The sequence below is a fragment of the Engystomops pustulosus genome, chromosome 1, assembly GCF_040894005.1.
Source record: "Engystomops pustulosus chromosome 1, aEngPut4.maternal, whole genome shotgun sequence".
NCBI lineage: Eukaryota > Metazoa > Chordata > Amphibia > Anura > Leptodactylidae > Engystomops > Engystomops pustulosus.
This window is the reverse complement of record NC_092411.1, coordinates 121,295,643-121,311,643: the sequence shown is the minus strand read 5'-3', so window position 1 is coordinate 121,311,643 and position 16,001 is coordinate 121,295,643. Positions and strand designations below refer to the sequence as shown.

At 39.5% G+C, this 16,001-nt stretch overlaps 1 protein-coding gene across 2 annotated transcripts in view; it reads right to left on the bottom strand.

Annotated features, from left to right (window-relative positions):
• JAK2 (Janus kinase 2) overlaps positions 1-14,890 on the bottom strand; it is a 134,313-nt gene extending 119,423 nt beyond the window's left edge. Inside the window, exon 1 of one of the 2 annotated variants that reach the window (XM_072151912.1) lies at positions 14,668-14,890. The gene's annotated coding sequence lies outside the window, so the exon portion shown is untranslated. Of the gene's footprint in view, positions 1-4,146; positions 4,225-14,667 lie in introns of those variants that run through there. The other variant, XM_072151920.1, reaches the window with a different exon arrangement.
• Between the last annotated feature and the right edge of the window lie 1,111 nt (positions 14,891-16,001).

Genomic DNA, 16,001 nt, shown 5'->3' with positions numbered 1-16,001 from the left:
TTTCATCAAACACCATCACAAAAAATGTTCTAAAAAGTGATCAAAAAAAGTTACGGTACCTAATATGATACGACTGAAAAGAACAACTGTTTTCGCAAAAAATAAGCCCTCAACCAGATCTGACAACAGAAAAATACAGAAGTTATGGCCCTGAAAAGTTGTCAATAGTAAAAACAATGCGATTTTCTCCAATATTGGTTTTGCTCAGGAAAATTGAGCAAAATAAGAAAAACTATATAAATGAGGTATCACCGCAATCGTAGTGAACCAGAGAATAAAGATAAAATATTATTTTTACGTTACGGTGAGCGGGGGGGGGGGGGGGGGAATGCTCACAATCCAAAATAAAAATTGATGATTTTGTTTGTGTCCCCCTTGAAATAGTTAATAAAATCTCATGAATAAGCTTTAGACTCCCAAAATAAATTATTTATACATTGTATCTCATCCCATAAAAATAAGCCCTCATATGATCGCATTACCAAAAAAAATAAAAATTTATAGGTCGTACAATGTGACAATACAAATCTGCTGTGGACGGCGCCTCCATTCATTCTATACTCGGCCGTGCGCCCGTACAGCAGTTTACCACCACATATGGGGTATCAGTAAACTCGGGAGGAATTGGGCATCAAGCGTTGCAGTGCGTTTCATCATTTAATTTATTCTGAAAATGTCAGTTTTGGCCTAAATGAATGTATTTCCAAAAAAATTCCATAGTTTCTAAATCGCAGGTCCATATTTTTTAACCCATGTGAAACACTTAAAGGGTTAATGAACTTAATAGAAGTTGTTTTACATATGTTGAGGGGTGAAGTTTCTATAGTGGGGTAATTTATGAGGTTTTACTATTATTTAGGCCTCTCAAAGTCACTTGGAAGCCGAGTTGTCCCTCAAAATGTGAGTTATGGCAATTTTCATGAAAATAAGAAAAATCGCCCCTAAAGTTCTGCGCCTCATAACATCCTAGAAAAATGACCGGAAGCATAAAATATCATCCCAACATAAAGCAGATATTCTGTAAATGTTAATTAGCAAACTTTTTGGGTAGTTTTACTTCCTGTCTGGAAACCAGAACATTTCAAACTTGGAAAATGAAGAATTTTTACAAACTTTTGCCAAATTTTCACTTTTTTTCAGAACAAAATGCAAAACTTATCACTTAAATTTTATAACTAACATGAAGTACAATGTGTCACGAGAAAACATTCTCAAAATCACCAGGATATGTTAAAGCGTTCCGAAGTTATAACCAATTATCGTGAGACATGTCAGATTTGAAAAATCGAGTCTGGTCATTGAGCTGAAAACTAGTGTCGGTGATAAGGGGTTAAACAGCTATTAACACTTATGTTTACAAATGAGACCGTTAATGCAATGTTAATGCATGAGTTAACGCAGGTGTTTGTTAACACCTGCATTAACAGCTGTTTAATTAGGCAAATCATCTCTTCAGCTGTTGCAATGCTTTTTTAAACGCATGCGTTAAACGCGACGTGTGACCGCGCCCTCAACTGCCCAACTACTTTTGGTATCTTTAAAATCAGGGCAGCAAACATTGAAAAGGTGAAACTCCTAAACCCTTCATCAAATCTTAATGTGGATACCCACAATTGAAATTCTGGATTTTATATTCATGTCCATTATATATTTATAACTTGAATATGTTTCCGTAAATACATTAAAAAAAAAATAGTTTCCTAATCCAATGGACCTTTATCTTATTCACACAAACACAAAAAGTAAATGATAAATTACAACATGAGCAATACCACATGAAAAAAGATATGCAACTTGCTGAATAAGCTGCTGAACAGTAGGGAGGGAAAGGACAGAGATAGAGAACAGAAGGCAAGAAGTTGCTTCAAACCTGAATACAATACTGACATCACAGACATCTACAATTTAGAAGGGGATGTGCAATTCCCCTAGTGAACTGTATCAAATGCTTTTGGCTGCGTTCACACATTTAGTTTTATATGCGTTTAACACATACTCTTTCAAACAGCTGTAGAGGAGATTTGCCCAATTACAGTGTTGTCAACATTGCATTTACAAAACACATGCGTTAATTTGATGTTAACATATGTGTTAACGTTTTGTTAACACATGCGCTTGCCAACATCACATTTGTGTTAACATTACATTAACGCTTTTGTTTTGTAAACGCAATGTTGACAACAATGTATTTAGGTAAATCTCCTCTTCAGCTGTTTGAAAACACATGCGTCAAATGCAAGTAAAACACAACGTGTGAACACAGCCTTCAGTAATGTTCAGGAACTCTGAAAAATCTGACAGCAAGTCTGGCTCAGAAAAACGTAGTTACTCCCCCGATAACAAACAAAGCATTGCAGATTACCTTTCTATTACGCAAGTGTCTGGGGTTTTGAAATGTTTACAGCTCCTTCCCTAGTAACATATCACTAGCAGTAGAGACACATGCAATGGGTTGTGTACCTAAAGTATACCTCTAGTTTAGTAGACTGATATGTCACAGTGTTGGTGAAGGCACAGAAGCTGTACTTCCAATAAAATAATAAATATTTATTTATCCATATTCCATAGAGCTTTCCAGATACGTACACAAATACAAATAAGGGTGCGGTCACACGTGGCGTTTTGAACCCGTTTTTTTACCCATCGTTTTTTTTAATGGACTGCTTAGGGTGCTGTCACACGTCGCGTTTACTGCATGCGTTTAAAAACGCATTGCTACAGCTGAAGGGATATTTCCCTAATTAAACAGCTGTTAACGCTTGCGTTTACAAAACGCATGCGTTAACATCGCGGTTAACACAGGCGTTAACAATGTGTTAACAACCGCATGCATTAACCGCGATGTCAACGCATGCGTTAACGCTTGCGTTTTGTAAACGCAAGCGTTAACAGCTGTTTAATTAGGGAAATACCCCTTCAGCTGTAGCAATGCGTTTTTAAACGCATGCAGTAAACGCGACGTGTGACCGCACCCTCAGGGTGATGTCACACATGGCGTTTTGAAACCGCTTTTGGTCCGTTTTTAAGCACTCTGTTAAAAACCGCATGCGTTTAAAAACGCATCAGTTTTTGTCAGTTTTTTTTATATTGCGCAAATTCGGAAAACCTGTCAAAAACCAAAAACGGTTTCAAAACGCTATGTGTGGCATCACCATAAGACATTACAGGGTAATAATATGGTCAAATGAAACAATAGGGGCCTGCTCACAAAAGCTTACGATCTATGAGATCACTAGCAGTTGATAAAATTACGTCTTTATGGGTGATGTCAGACGTGCAGTCTTGGCTGCGTTTGCAAACGCAGACCAAGCCACAGCCACCGGGGCGGGCCGCGGCCCGATCGCATCAGCATTTCTATGGAAACGCCTGCAATCGGGAACGAGCCGCCGGTGTTTTGCATTACATTAACGCAAAATACAGGATCGCAGGCGTTTCCATAGAAACGGCAATGCGATCAGGCCACGGCCCGCCCCGGTGGGTGTGGCTTTGCCTGCTTTTGCATGCGCAGACAAAGTGCCACATGTGGCACCAGCCTTAGGGTAATGGCACACATGGCGTTTTGAGCACGTTTTTGGCCGTTTTTAAGCAGTCCGTTTTTGACCAGTTTGAATTAAGATAATTGGTCAAAGCTGTCAAAAACGAATGAGTTTTCAAAAAACACATGCATTTTTGACGGACTGCTTAAAAACGGCAGTCTGGCAAGCACATGTAGTATGGCAGGCACACGTCGGCACATGTCTGCTTACCCCCACCCCTCTCCATAGCGATAACTCATTCACATATTTTAATTCTACAAAGTAACTACTAATACAATCTCCCACACAAACAGAGCTCTATCTGTCAAAATGTTTAACCTTACAAAGAATGTTGCACAAGTTACACAACCAAAATGGACAGCACAGAGCTTAAGATATAAATAGACCCACAAAGAAAAGCTATAAATAAACAGTTACTTAATCTCAAGAACACAACCATTTTCAACAAGTAGGCCAGTAATCCACAGGGTTATGTGCTACAAACACTTGTGTGAGACTAGTGATTATATAGGCACATGGCGAGAACTTCATGGCAAATAATAGCAACAACAAAGAAAAAGCCTGACATCTGTAAGCGGCAATATGCATCTTATACACTAATAATACATACATTGATATCCGACACATTGGGGGAGGTTTATCACAAGTGTCTGAGAGCAGAACTGTTCTAGTTCCCCATGGCAACCAATCAGAGCTCAGCTTTCATTTTCCCATAGCTGTTTATAAAATTACAGCTGATCTCCGATTGGTTTCCATGGGCGCCTAGAACAGTTTTCCCTCAGACACTTCTGATAAATCTCCCACATTGAATCTAAGTTGAATAACATTTTGACAAAGTAATTCATTATTAAAAAACTGGTGGAACATTATATGTGCTGTATCACCTAAATAGAAAAGCCCAATCTATAAATAGTTTATACCTATTACCCAAGTTTCTGGGGTAGATTTAATATTACTCATTTTTAGAGCGTCATAGATATCTTTCAGGCTTAGATTTAGTATACTGGCTTAGATAGCTTTGATAACTGTCGCAAATGAGCCATTAATGTCAGTTTTTAATTATTAAGCCGCACAAGATGTATGATTGTTAAATTGTGGAGACGATACTCCCTGGCCCTGGCATTAAATCTTTATGCCAGAGTAACGGCTGTGAGAAAAGTTGTCTACTTGACAGATCTGTATAACAAGATGTAGTTTGTCCAGGCTGTTTGGGATCTTTATGAGGATCGTCGCTCCCCATGACGTCATCGGGGAGCGGCGATCCGTCGCCATGGTAGGTTCGGGTCTTACGAAGACCTGAAGCTACTTTCGGGTTAACTCATTCATTACAATGTGCTATCAGCACATTGTAATGTGTGAGTAGTAAAATCCTCATATACTGCCATACTGTAGTATGGCAGTATATGATAGGATCGTACAGACAAAAAAAAGAAAGTAAAAAAAAAAATTAAAATAAAAAACCTAAAAATTCAAATCACCCCCCTTTCCCTAGAACTGACATAAATATAAATAAACAGTAAAAATCATAAACACATTAGGTATCGCCGCATCCGAAAATGCCCGATCAAAATATGATAACGGTTTTTCACTGCGTTTAACCCCCTAACGGAAAATTGTGCCCAAAATCGAAAATGGCACTTTTTTGCCATTTTAAAAAAATAAAAAATTCTATAAAAAGTGATCAAAAGGTCGTACAGTCCTAAAAATGATATCATTGTAAATGTCATCAAAATCCACAAAAAACGGGACCACCCACAGCTCCATACACCAAAGTATGAAAAAGTTATTAGCGCCAGAAGATGGCAAAATCCCCCCAAAAAATTTTGTACAGGAGGTTTTAATTTTTTTGGAATGTATGAAAACATTATAAAACCTATACAAATCTGGTATCCCCGTAATCGTACCGACCCAAATAATAAAGAAGACATGTCATTTGGGGCGCACAGTGAAATCTGTAAATTCCAAGCCCACAAGAATACGGCACAAGCGCGTTTTTTTTTTACCAATTTCACTACATTTGGAGTTTTTTCCGGCTTCCCAGTATAAGGCATGGAATATTAAATACCACCATTTTGAAGTGTAATTTGTCACGCAGAAAATAAGCCATCACACAGCTCTGTACATGGAAAAATAAAAAAAGTTACAGATTTTTGAATGTGGGGAGTGAAAAATGAAAACACAAAAACGAAAAAGGGCTGCGGCAGGAAGGGGTTAATTGGATGTGATTTCATAGGTCAGAGATGGAGAGCAGGATATTTCTTTTCCAGCTTCTTGCAATTATATTACTAGCCACAAGAACTCCCAGACAATATATTACCCTATTTTCAGGAGGTATTATAGAAACTTCACAGAAGCGCAACACTGGATCAATGAGGATGCTTGCAACACCATTCAAGAATTGAAACACAGTGGTCCAAGAGTCGTACACTGATCAACAAGCCCACCATCTGTGGAAATAGGTCTCTATTGCCCCACATTTCTTCCAGCAATTTGTGTAATTCAAAGGTCCATGGTCAGGGGAGATTGTAAAATGTGAACTGCATTGCATCAACCATTGGTAAGAAATGTTATTCTAATTATTTAGCACATACCACTTTAACCCTTTAAGGATCTCACCCTTTGTTTTTTTCATTTCCATTTTTCACTCCCCACAATCAAAAATCTACAACTTTCTTTTTTTACACGTAAAGAGCTCTGTGACGGATTGTTTTCTGTGTAGCAAATTGCACTTCATAGTGATGGTATTTATTATTTCATGCCGTGTACTGGGAAGCGGGGAAAAAAAAAAAATCAAAATGCAGTGAAATTGGTGGAAAAATGAATTTGCAGCGTTTTCTTGTGGGCTTGGAGTTTCATTGTGCGCCACAAATGACATGTCTACTTTATTCTTTGGGTCACTGTGATCACGGGGATACCAAATTTTGCCATCTTCTGGCGCTAATAACTTTTTTCATACTTTGGTGTACAAAGCTGTGGGTGGTGTAAATTTTTGTGACTTCTGATGAAGTTTTCAATGCTACCATTTTTAGGACTGTACAACCTTTTGATCACTTTTTATTGTTTTTTGTTTATTGCCATTTTCGACTTTGGGCGCCATTTTCCATTACAAGGTTAAATGCAGTGAAAAAAACGTTATTATATTTTGATGGATCAGGCATTTTTGGATGCGGCGATACCTAATGTGTTTGTGATTTTCACGGTTTATTTATATTTATATCAGTTCTAAGGAAAATGGGGTGATTTGAAATTTTAGGTTTTTTAATTATAATTTTTTTTTTTTTTTTTTTTTACTTTTACTATTTTTCAGACCCCCTAGGGTACTTTAACCCTAGGTTGCCCGATTGATCCTACCATATACTGCCATACTACTACTGTATGGTTAACCCCTTCACTTTCAATTTGAAAATTATGCTAAAAGCATACTGCAGTGAGGGAGAGAGCAGAAAGGGTTAACACTCACAGCTGTGTAGAAAACATGAGAGAAGAGAGAGAGATATGTCTTCAAATCTTGTACACAGATTTTCCCCTGCAACGCAGAAGTAACATTATAACTTGGAGGCACTTTACAGCCTCATACTTCATTAACAAATTCTCCTTAGTTTATGAAGTAAATTAGATAAATGTTCACAAAGCTCCCCCGCCCCTTCTCCCAATATCAAAAATCATCGGAAATGACGCTTACTTTTTAAGGCTACAGTTAACCCATCTCTACAAAAAGCTACCTGGAAATTGGAGGCCATCTGGAGCCCCTGGTTAGACAACCCAGGTTGGGCTCCATGGACAGTGGTGAGAGATGCTGTAATCTAAGGCTCTTCAATAGTACATTGCTTTGTAATTTGTTATAGTACATCATTGTGAGTATTATTTATCTTTATTCTTCGTTCTTCTGCCTTAAGATATGGACATTGGTGCTCATCTGGAGAGGGGAGGGAATGGAAAGTGGGTTGGGATGTTGGGTCATGTGTGTTTTTGTTGTTATTGAAAAATTTTAAAAGCCAAATAAAAAGTAGCAGGGGGGGGGGGAGAGTCACAATTTCCTGTTCATGAGGAATTTATAAATAAATAATTTATTAAATGCCCTCTACCCCAGAAAACTGGCATACAAGACATGTTAAATGAGTGTGTTCACTGTATCATATGGTTTTTATGACTTTCATCCCGTTAATGATACATTTGCTAATATTGTGAATTTAGTGACCACCCTTTATTCTTGGTACCTATTGCAGCCCTATCTGGTTAATCTGCTAAAATATAAAAGATTTGGCCACCAGGTCAATGTCAGACAGTGAGGGACATGTCAGTCACAGTGTATGATTTAGCATGAAGACTGCATGATGAGTTGAAGCTTTTTCCCACCTCTATAATAGTAAAATGGTTTCCTGGGTTAAAAATATTAATGCCCTATTCTTAGAATAGGTCCTCAAGACCAGATTGGTGGAGGTCCCACGACCCTTACAGATCAGACGTTCTCAGTAGGTGATTAAATTGAAAATAAGAAGCAAAATGGAAAATGTAGTGGCCAAATCCAGTTACTGCAGATTAGATAACATTTATAAATTGCAGTAAAATGGTGTGACATCAAAAGAAGACTGCTGTTCTACATACATGGCTTAACCGTCCGTGATGAGTCCACTCCAGGTAATACTACAGCTACTAGCAAAAGAAATTCCTGCTGAATGTCCACCTCCCCCCATAACTGACATCTCATCAGTCAGAATTGTAATCTGATGAAAAAACTGCTTACTACTGTTGGCAGGAAGACAACACTGATACCAAGATAAGTTTTAAAAACTTCATAGCCCAAGCAGCATATTCACTACATGGCTGAAGCAAAAAAAAAAAAAAAAAAAATGCTTGACGTATTCTTTTCAACAGTCACAATGGTTCATCTCTAAGAATGCTAAATGGTTTGCAGGGTCTTATTTCTACTTTCAGTTATTGTAAGCCAAAACCAAGTGTGGATGAACACACAAAACAAAAATTAACAGACATGTAAATCACCATGTCCGGTACAATTATCTTCTTGTACTTGGTGTCGAAAGGTTCCAATAGCCTATGCTATGCTGATTTATCATTTCAGTCGTTTATTTATAGTTTAATTCTCATTACCTGGCTCCATGCCAGAAGCATGCAATGAGTCCCTAGGGAGGAGACAGCTCCAGCTTATGTGTGCCTGTGTTGGTCTATCTTCCACACTCATCCACCTCCCTTTCCCCTCCCCACTTCCTGTCATGTGATCTGAGCAGGCAGGGGAGGGAGGTCGATAGAGTGGAGTAGAGGCTGCACCTGTCCCTTCCCCCAGGACTCATCACACACTGCTCGCAGGCAGCCAGGTAATGGGAATTAAACTTACATAAACTGCTGTAATGATTCAGAATGCTGACAAGGGCATTTTAAATCAGCATAGCAAGCTGTTCTTCACCTAACACAATGTAATACAGATGTATTACACCGTGTTCTGCTAGGAGCCAGGAAACGGCTCCGGAAGAGGATCGCGCAGCCCTGAGGCATTGGCAGACCCCCCTGGTAAGCACCGCAGGTGAGTTCCAATTCAGAAGAAATACCCCGTAAATGCCACGGTCAATCGTGACCGCGCCGTGTAAGGGGTTAACACCCGCAATCGGAGGAAACTCCGATCGTGGGTGATAGAGGTGGGTGTCGGCTATAATATACAGCCGACACCCAAAGCGTCTGGCGCCGGCTCCGTTCAGGAGCCAGTGCCAGAAGCTTGACGTAATAGTACTGCAAAATGCGGGAACGCACCTCCCGTCATGCAGTACTATTACGTCAAATGTCGGTAAGGGTTAAAGGAAATCTACCATCATAATCGAGCATTATAAACCAGGTACACTTACTCATGGTTCACTGAAACAAGACTGTGGTAATCTTCTGATATTTGCTATCCTTAGTCTCCTTCCATCTAAAATCAACTTTTAAAATGATGCTAATGAGCCTGGGAAGCTACCCTAGCCCCTATGTGATCTGACATTATCTGACATACATCAGAAAGTGCTCAGGAAGCACGAAGAAGGTGAGACAGTGTAACAAATTGTAAAGCCAGATCACAGAGCGGCACCACAAGCTCATTAGCATAATGATAAAATGTGATTTTAGAAGGACAGATAACAAATTTAAGATAACCACAGTCATGGTGTCTGGGCCTATGAATACGTGTCCCTGGTTTATTCACGCTTGATTTTGATGGTCGAATTCCTTAAGAGGTAATCTACTACCAGGATGAAGGACTGTAAACCAAGCACACTGACATACTAGTGTGGATCCCCTCTGGCTCTGCTCTTTTAGCTTCTTAGGACCTTGTTTTTACAATAAAAAGGTTTCACAAATTATGCAAATGAGTCTTAGGGGCATCAAACTCAATGTCAATGGAGCTTGGAGCCCCAAAGGCTCATCTGTATAATTTTTAAAACCTTTTTTTTTTTAAAAACAAAAGGCATATGAAGCTACAAAAAGAGCAGCTTCTGCCAGACACACACCAGTATGTCAGTGTGCTAGGTTTAAAATCCTTCATCCTGGTGGTAGACGTCCTTTAATACCTGGCACTGGACTATGACTTGATCTGTGCTCTTCAGTTTCTGTCAGAGTAGTTATATTTGCCAAGATACAGTTGATTGCACATATTTGCAACCTGGATCTATTTTCTTACCAGGGAAGATACTAATTTTTATTGTCTTGTTCCATATGTAGATTACAGACTACAGCTGGACCAGCAGGTATTATAGCTATAAATACAGTTATAAATGTGATTCAGAGCTCAGCAGTCTTTTATTTAATAGTCAATAACACCATTAATTATAATAATTATTTATCATTGACAGATTCTGATGTAATCCTTTTCTTACAACATCATTAACCATGTATGTTCATTGAGGTTTACTCCTAGCACATTACGAGGGAATCCCTCACCAAAGGTTTCTCTTACCTGTAAGATTAACGAATCAACAATTGATGCAATCAACACCTTCCCAGTGTTGCATATGCAGAACAAACTGTGGTTACATCACCCCAACTATGTATATATATATACACACACACAAAAGTCAGTCTCTACAAGTATTCCAAACCTCATTGGTAGCCCCAGAATGTCAAACTCTGTCCAGACTACGAAATACCCTTTAATTTGGTTAGTCAAAGTACATGGAGGCAGTAACAGAGGCTGATAAATGAGTAATTCAGCATTCGGTTAGAGCATTACTGGCACCACTATTTATCAGATTTCCATAACAAAAGGAATAAAATATAATTCATTTTCTGGTAGTGTTTCTTTAATGCTATGCCAGCTCTGTGCCACAGACATTTAACAAGGAAGCTAAAGCTGGTATGACTCACTTGTGTGTCCTAGGTAACAGTTACATTCTGTACGGAGGGTATATTTGTTGACTCGTTTTCAGAAGTAATGCTACAGGAAGCAGAGCCTAATAAATGACGATTTACAAAATCTTGCCATTAATTCTTGAACTAGATGTACGGATCGGTAATATTGCTAAAACTGGTGCAGTAATAAAGATGATAACTACAGTTTAACTTAAAGGTTTTACCAATAATTGACATAATACATACAAAAACAGCACAGAACGCTGACAAATGTCTATATAAAACTAAGTACAAACACATCTATTCAGCAGATCACAGTATAAACAGCCAGGCTGCCAAACTTGTCCTGTTAAAAAAAAGGGGGCAGTTTGGTGTATTTATAGTTTCCCTTTAGCAAATTCAGCTTTATAGTCATTACATAATAGTCCCAGGCATATGCAATCCTGCCCCCTAGTGACCATAACACTCTTCTGTCCCTGAAACCTACAGCAATCCCCTATTGGTTATTGCAGGACTTTTAGGTGTATACATAGGACAATACAATTCACTGCATATAAGACAATGCACTTCTTCAACAATTGACATTTATATTACATGCGATATAACATTACCTACTCATTAGAGAAGTGATGGATTATCATCACACACAAAAATTACAATAAAATTACAAAAACACAAAACTGAGGAAGGTTATAAAATCCAAACAAACATGTTATTGAGAGCCAAAACTAGGAGTCACTGAATACACAGAACAGGTGCAAATCTTTCCAATGTACAATGTAGTCTCCACTTATGGTTTAGACTCACAATAACTAATGCAAAATCAGAAACAAGTGTGATGTGAACTGGCTGCAAGAGCTCATGCACAAGAGTCTTGTTTTTGATAGCGGATCTCACACGCCAATGACAAGTGGGCTGCATGTAACAAACTATAGCCCTGTGCAATGGACTTCTCAGAACTGCACTTGTAGTTGATGCAACTAAATAGGGTTTCATCTACCGCTACCTCTCTATTCTAGGGTCACAGGCCTTGCTCCCTCCGATTCTGGTTGTATTGGAAATAGCAAGAATAGCGACACAGTGATCTATAAAATCAAACAGCAGCCTACAAATAAAATATTTTACCAAGATTTTCTGCCATAACTGCATTTTATATTCCTGGAACAAAATATTTGGTAGATTTTACTTTTTACGGCTCACAACCATGCCCTAAAACCGGCATGGGTCATAAGACCCTAAATAATGGACTTCTCTTTTTTTAGGCCACGAAGCCTGGATTCACACTCGTCCACATTTATTAAAGTGTTGCGTCAGTTTTTTGTCTGACTTTGCACTAGAAAGAAACTGCTTGCACATCTATTTATAAAGTGCCTGCCCCAATTTTACACTACAGTTGCACTGTGTTCAACAAGACAGAAAAAATGTGCCCCTAAAGGGGAGTGTTACTGCATAGTCATAATCTTCATCATATTTATTACTGACCTGCGCCATGAACAAAAAAAAAATGGTGCACCCTACCAGACAGGTGCAGAGGGCGCCAGATTATTGAATACCGTGCGCCAGTTTTGATTAATCTGACACGCTCTGCACACTCCACAGGCAAACTGCACATATTACAGACTGCGTTAGTTTTGATAAATGTGGAACTAGGCGTTTTTGGCTCTGATTTGGATGTAACCTTTTGCCTCAGAATTTGCTACAAAAGCTTCCCCATGTGCCTGTTGCTAAAAGCTGAGGAAGACCACTGGCACACAGATTACACACATACAATAGGGAAAATGCAGCAATCCTTTTCTCTTTGGGGGAGTGTATTTTTAGGGCAGAAGATACTCTTAAAGGAAATATACCATCAGGTAGATCTGATTGTAGGTTGCCAGTAATATCCTAAACTATCCTTCCCTAATTCTATAACACTTTCTAACCTAATGTGCCAATCTTTTGAAGATCCAGCTGGGCTGTGGAGTAGCCATTCCGGGGAAAAGGAGATTAATCCACACCAGTAGCCTCTACAATCCCTCCCTACCTGCGTGTGGAGAAGTAAAATCTGTCATGCCGCTGGCTTTCGGAACACTGCACATACGCAGTATCTCCGGTGTCAGTGCCAGACCCATCCACGGATGTGCACTGAAGTCAGAGCTACTGAACATGTGAAGTGATCCTGGAGCCAGCGGCATGCCAGATTTTACTTTGCCGCATGCATGTAGGTAGTGATCCCAAAGGCTAATGGGATGTGGAGTAGGTTATGCTCCCGTTCCCTGGAGAGGCTAATTCACTCCAATTGTCACTGGGCCAATTTTTTTTCGGCTGGATCTACAATTATAAAATATACAGTTTCGACTTACATACAAATTCTACTTAAGAACAAACCTCCGGACCCCATCTTGTACGTGATCGGGGACTGCCTGTATTAGTTAGATAAACTGTAGATTAGGATACAGAGTGTTAGAGTGTTTAGTAAGCCTGTGGGGCTCCAGGCTCCATAGGTCTTAAAGGAGCTTGAAGCCCCTAAGGCTCATTTGCATACACTTTCATCTAGGTGGTAGATGGCCTTTAAAATCTGAGAAAAGCGCAGAGTTGCACAGAACCCCGTTAACAGAAGAAACCCTGTCAGCATGATCTACTGTGATATCAGCACATCTCTGGGTACTAGAGAGGAGCGGACCCGTAATTTTAGTTTGAGTTTGGAGGAAGACAATACAAAAGACCAGCCCCTTATCCAAAACAGAACTACTAATATATTATATTATACATAGTGGTTATGTTTTTGTGGGGGTGTTTTTCTTTTCTGCAGGGTGTGTACCACTATTTTTGATTGGTTAACTTTAAATGCTTTAAATGACTTAACACATAGTTGTCAACTTGCAATTTACTGTGTAAAATTAATCATATTGCAGTATTGTTGTAGACACCTTGTCCAAATCAATAATCTGACTCCAACATGTAAATAGGTTTTTTGGCACAATTTAGACAGCAGAAAAACTTGAGAGTTTTTTTTCAAGGATTTTCCTATAGACAAGTGATGTGTAAAGGAATTACCATTAACCAAATAATGGCAAGCAAAGAACATTAACACAAAAATGACTGGAAAAAAAATGCACGCATAATTTTAGCAAGCCGAAAAAAAAACCCACAAAAATATTCAGGAAAACCTTAGACTGTAGATACAAATGCAGTTTTAGTGCAAATTTAGCAGTAATGGGGTATATATACGGACAGACTATTTTTTTGTCTTGGCAAAGCTTGTTTTATTTTTGGTTAAGAAAATAATGCTGCTAAAATTTAAAAAGATTACAAAGCACCAAAACTCTTTTTGTGTCCCCAGTGTAAAGGGATTTTCCAAGATGATGAAACTTTGATAAGCAATAACATGGCACTTTTAAGTAACCCTTCAAATGCTGACTAAGTAATTCTATGTAATAACAGACGGGTCCTTCTGTCAGACGGTTCTAACAATTTGAAGTGTAGGGCACAGCCTTCCCATTATTTAGGGCACACAATGACCTCCTCTTGTGTGACACCAAGTCATTCTAGTACTACATTATCCAGCAAAAGCCACACCCCCTGCTAATGACAGTAAAAACAGCAAAGTTGTCTGCGGGTTCCCATAACATGTAGCTGTGCCCCTGCTCTTCCACTATCAATGACTTGTGGCAGCACCTCCATGACTATTTGTAAACACTAGTACTGACGCAACTCCGCCAGACAAGTAACGCATGCCTCATGAAGATGCCCACGGAGGAAGCTCCCAGTCACCCATGTACCTCAGTACTTGCATAGGAAATGCATGCTAATCACTTACCATAGGGAAATCCGAGGCACTTCCCCGTAAGTCACAAAGCTACCAGCGCCTTCATGTCCCAGCCTGACAGGCAGCGTCCTGTGCCTCGCTGTGCCCTCCTGCCAGCTACGGGGTATTTGTGCCCTGGCTCTTCCTCTGTGGTGACAGGGTAGCGGCTAGTTCCCCCTTCTCCGAGAGGACCTTCTGACGTCGCCGCCCCACGTGACACACCCATGTGACTTGTGCGGTCACGTGGTGAGGCTGCTAGGCGGGCAGCAGGCTGTGCGTTCCACAGGAGAAGAGAGCACAACTGGGATGGAAACGAGGACACCACAAGCAGAAGTGCCATAGGGCGGCGCTAGCGTGCCAGGGAGGTGGCACCTCCATTACCAGGCCCACATTTATTGTGCCTAATCCACCCTTCTGGACTACTAAAGCCTGTCCTGTACATGTGCTCCAGAATTTGTTAGGATGTATATGGTGTCCAGCTATATAGCTAATGTCGTGTGACTAGTTTGCTGCTCTCCATGTAAATGAGTATGGAATTTATTTGTACTTGCAATCACATTCCGGAATTTCTAGACCAAAATCTGATCCCAGGTTTTTTCTGTGCTCACTGTTGGTGCATATAGGTAGACTCACATCTGTTAAAATAAAGTTTTTTCTTTCAGGGTGATGGCACACGTGGCGTTTTGAACGCATTTTTGGGCCGTTTTTAAGCAGTCCGTCAAAAAAACGCATGCGTTTGAATTAAGATAATTGGTCAAACCTGTCAAAAATGGGTGCCTTTTCAAAAAACGCATGGATTTTTTGACTGTGCCATTACCCTGACTCTATACTAAAGTGTGTAATTGGGTTGAGGTCTGGTGACTGTTGGACCCATTACAGGATTTGGTGTCATAGAACCATTTCTTTGCCAATCTTGACATATGCTTTTTGTCATCGTCCTTCTGGAACAATGTGGAAGATTGTACAGTATTAAGACAAATTTTCCAGACTTCTGGTGTAATTTGCCACATTTATCAAGTTTTTTAGACCCTTTTCTGACTTGTCCAACTAAAGGGGGGGGGGGGTCTGTGAAACGGGGGATAGTCAAGGGGAAAATAGCCCATTTGCCAAATATTTTTAGACTTTACGCGACATTTTTGCACTCAGTTTGGAACAGCTCTATAAAGGCGTAAAGTAGAACACTTCAGTTTTAGGGTTATGTCACACATGGCGTTTTTAGTTAGTGCGGTTTCAGATTGTAAAAAACGTATTCTTTATAAAACGCATCCGTTTTTGTCCAGTTTTCCGAATTTGCACAATTAAAAATGGACAAAAACAGATGCATTTTTAAAAAACAGATGCATTTT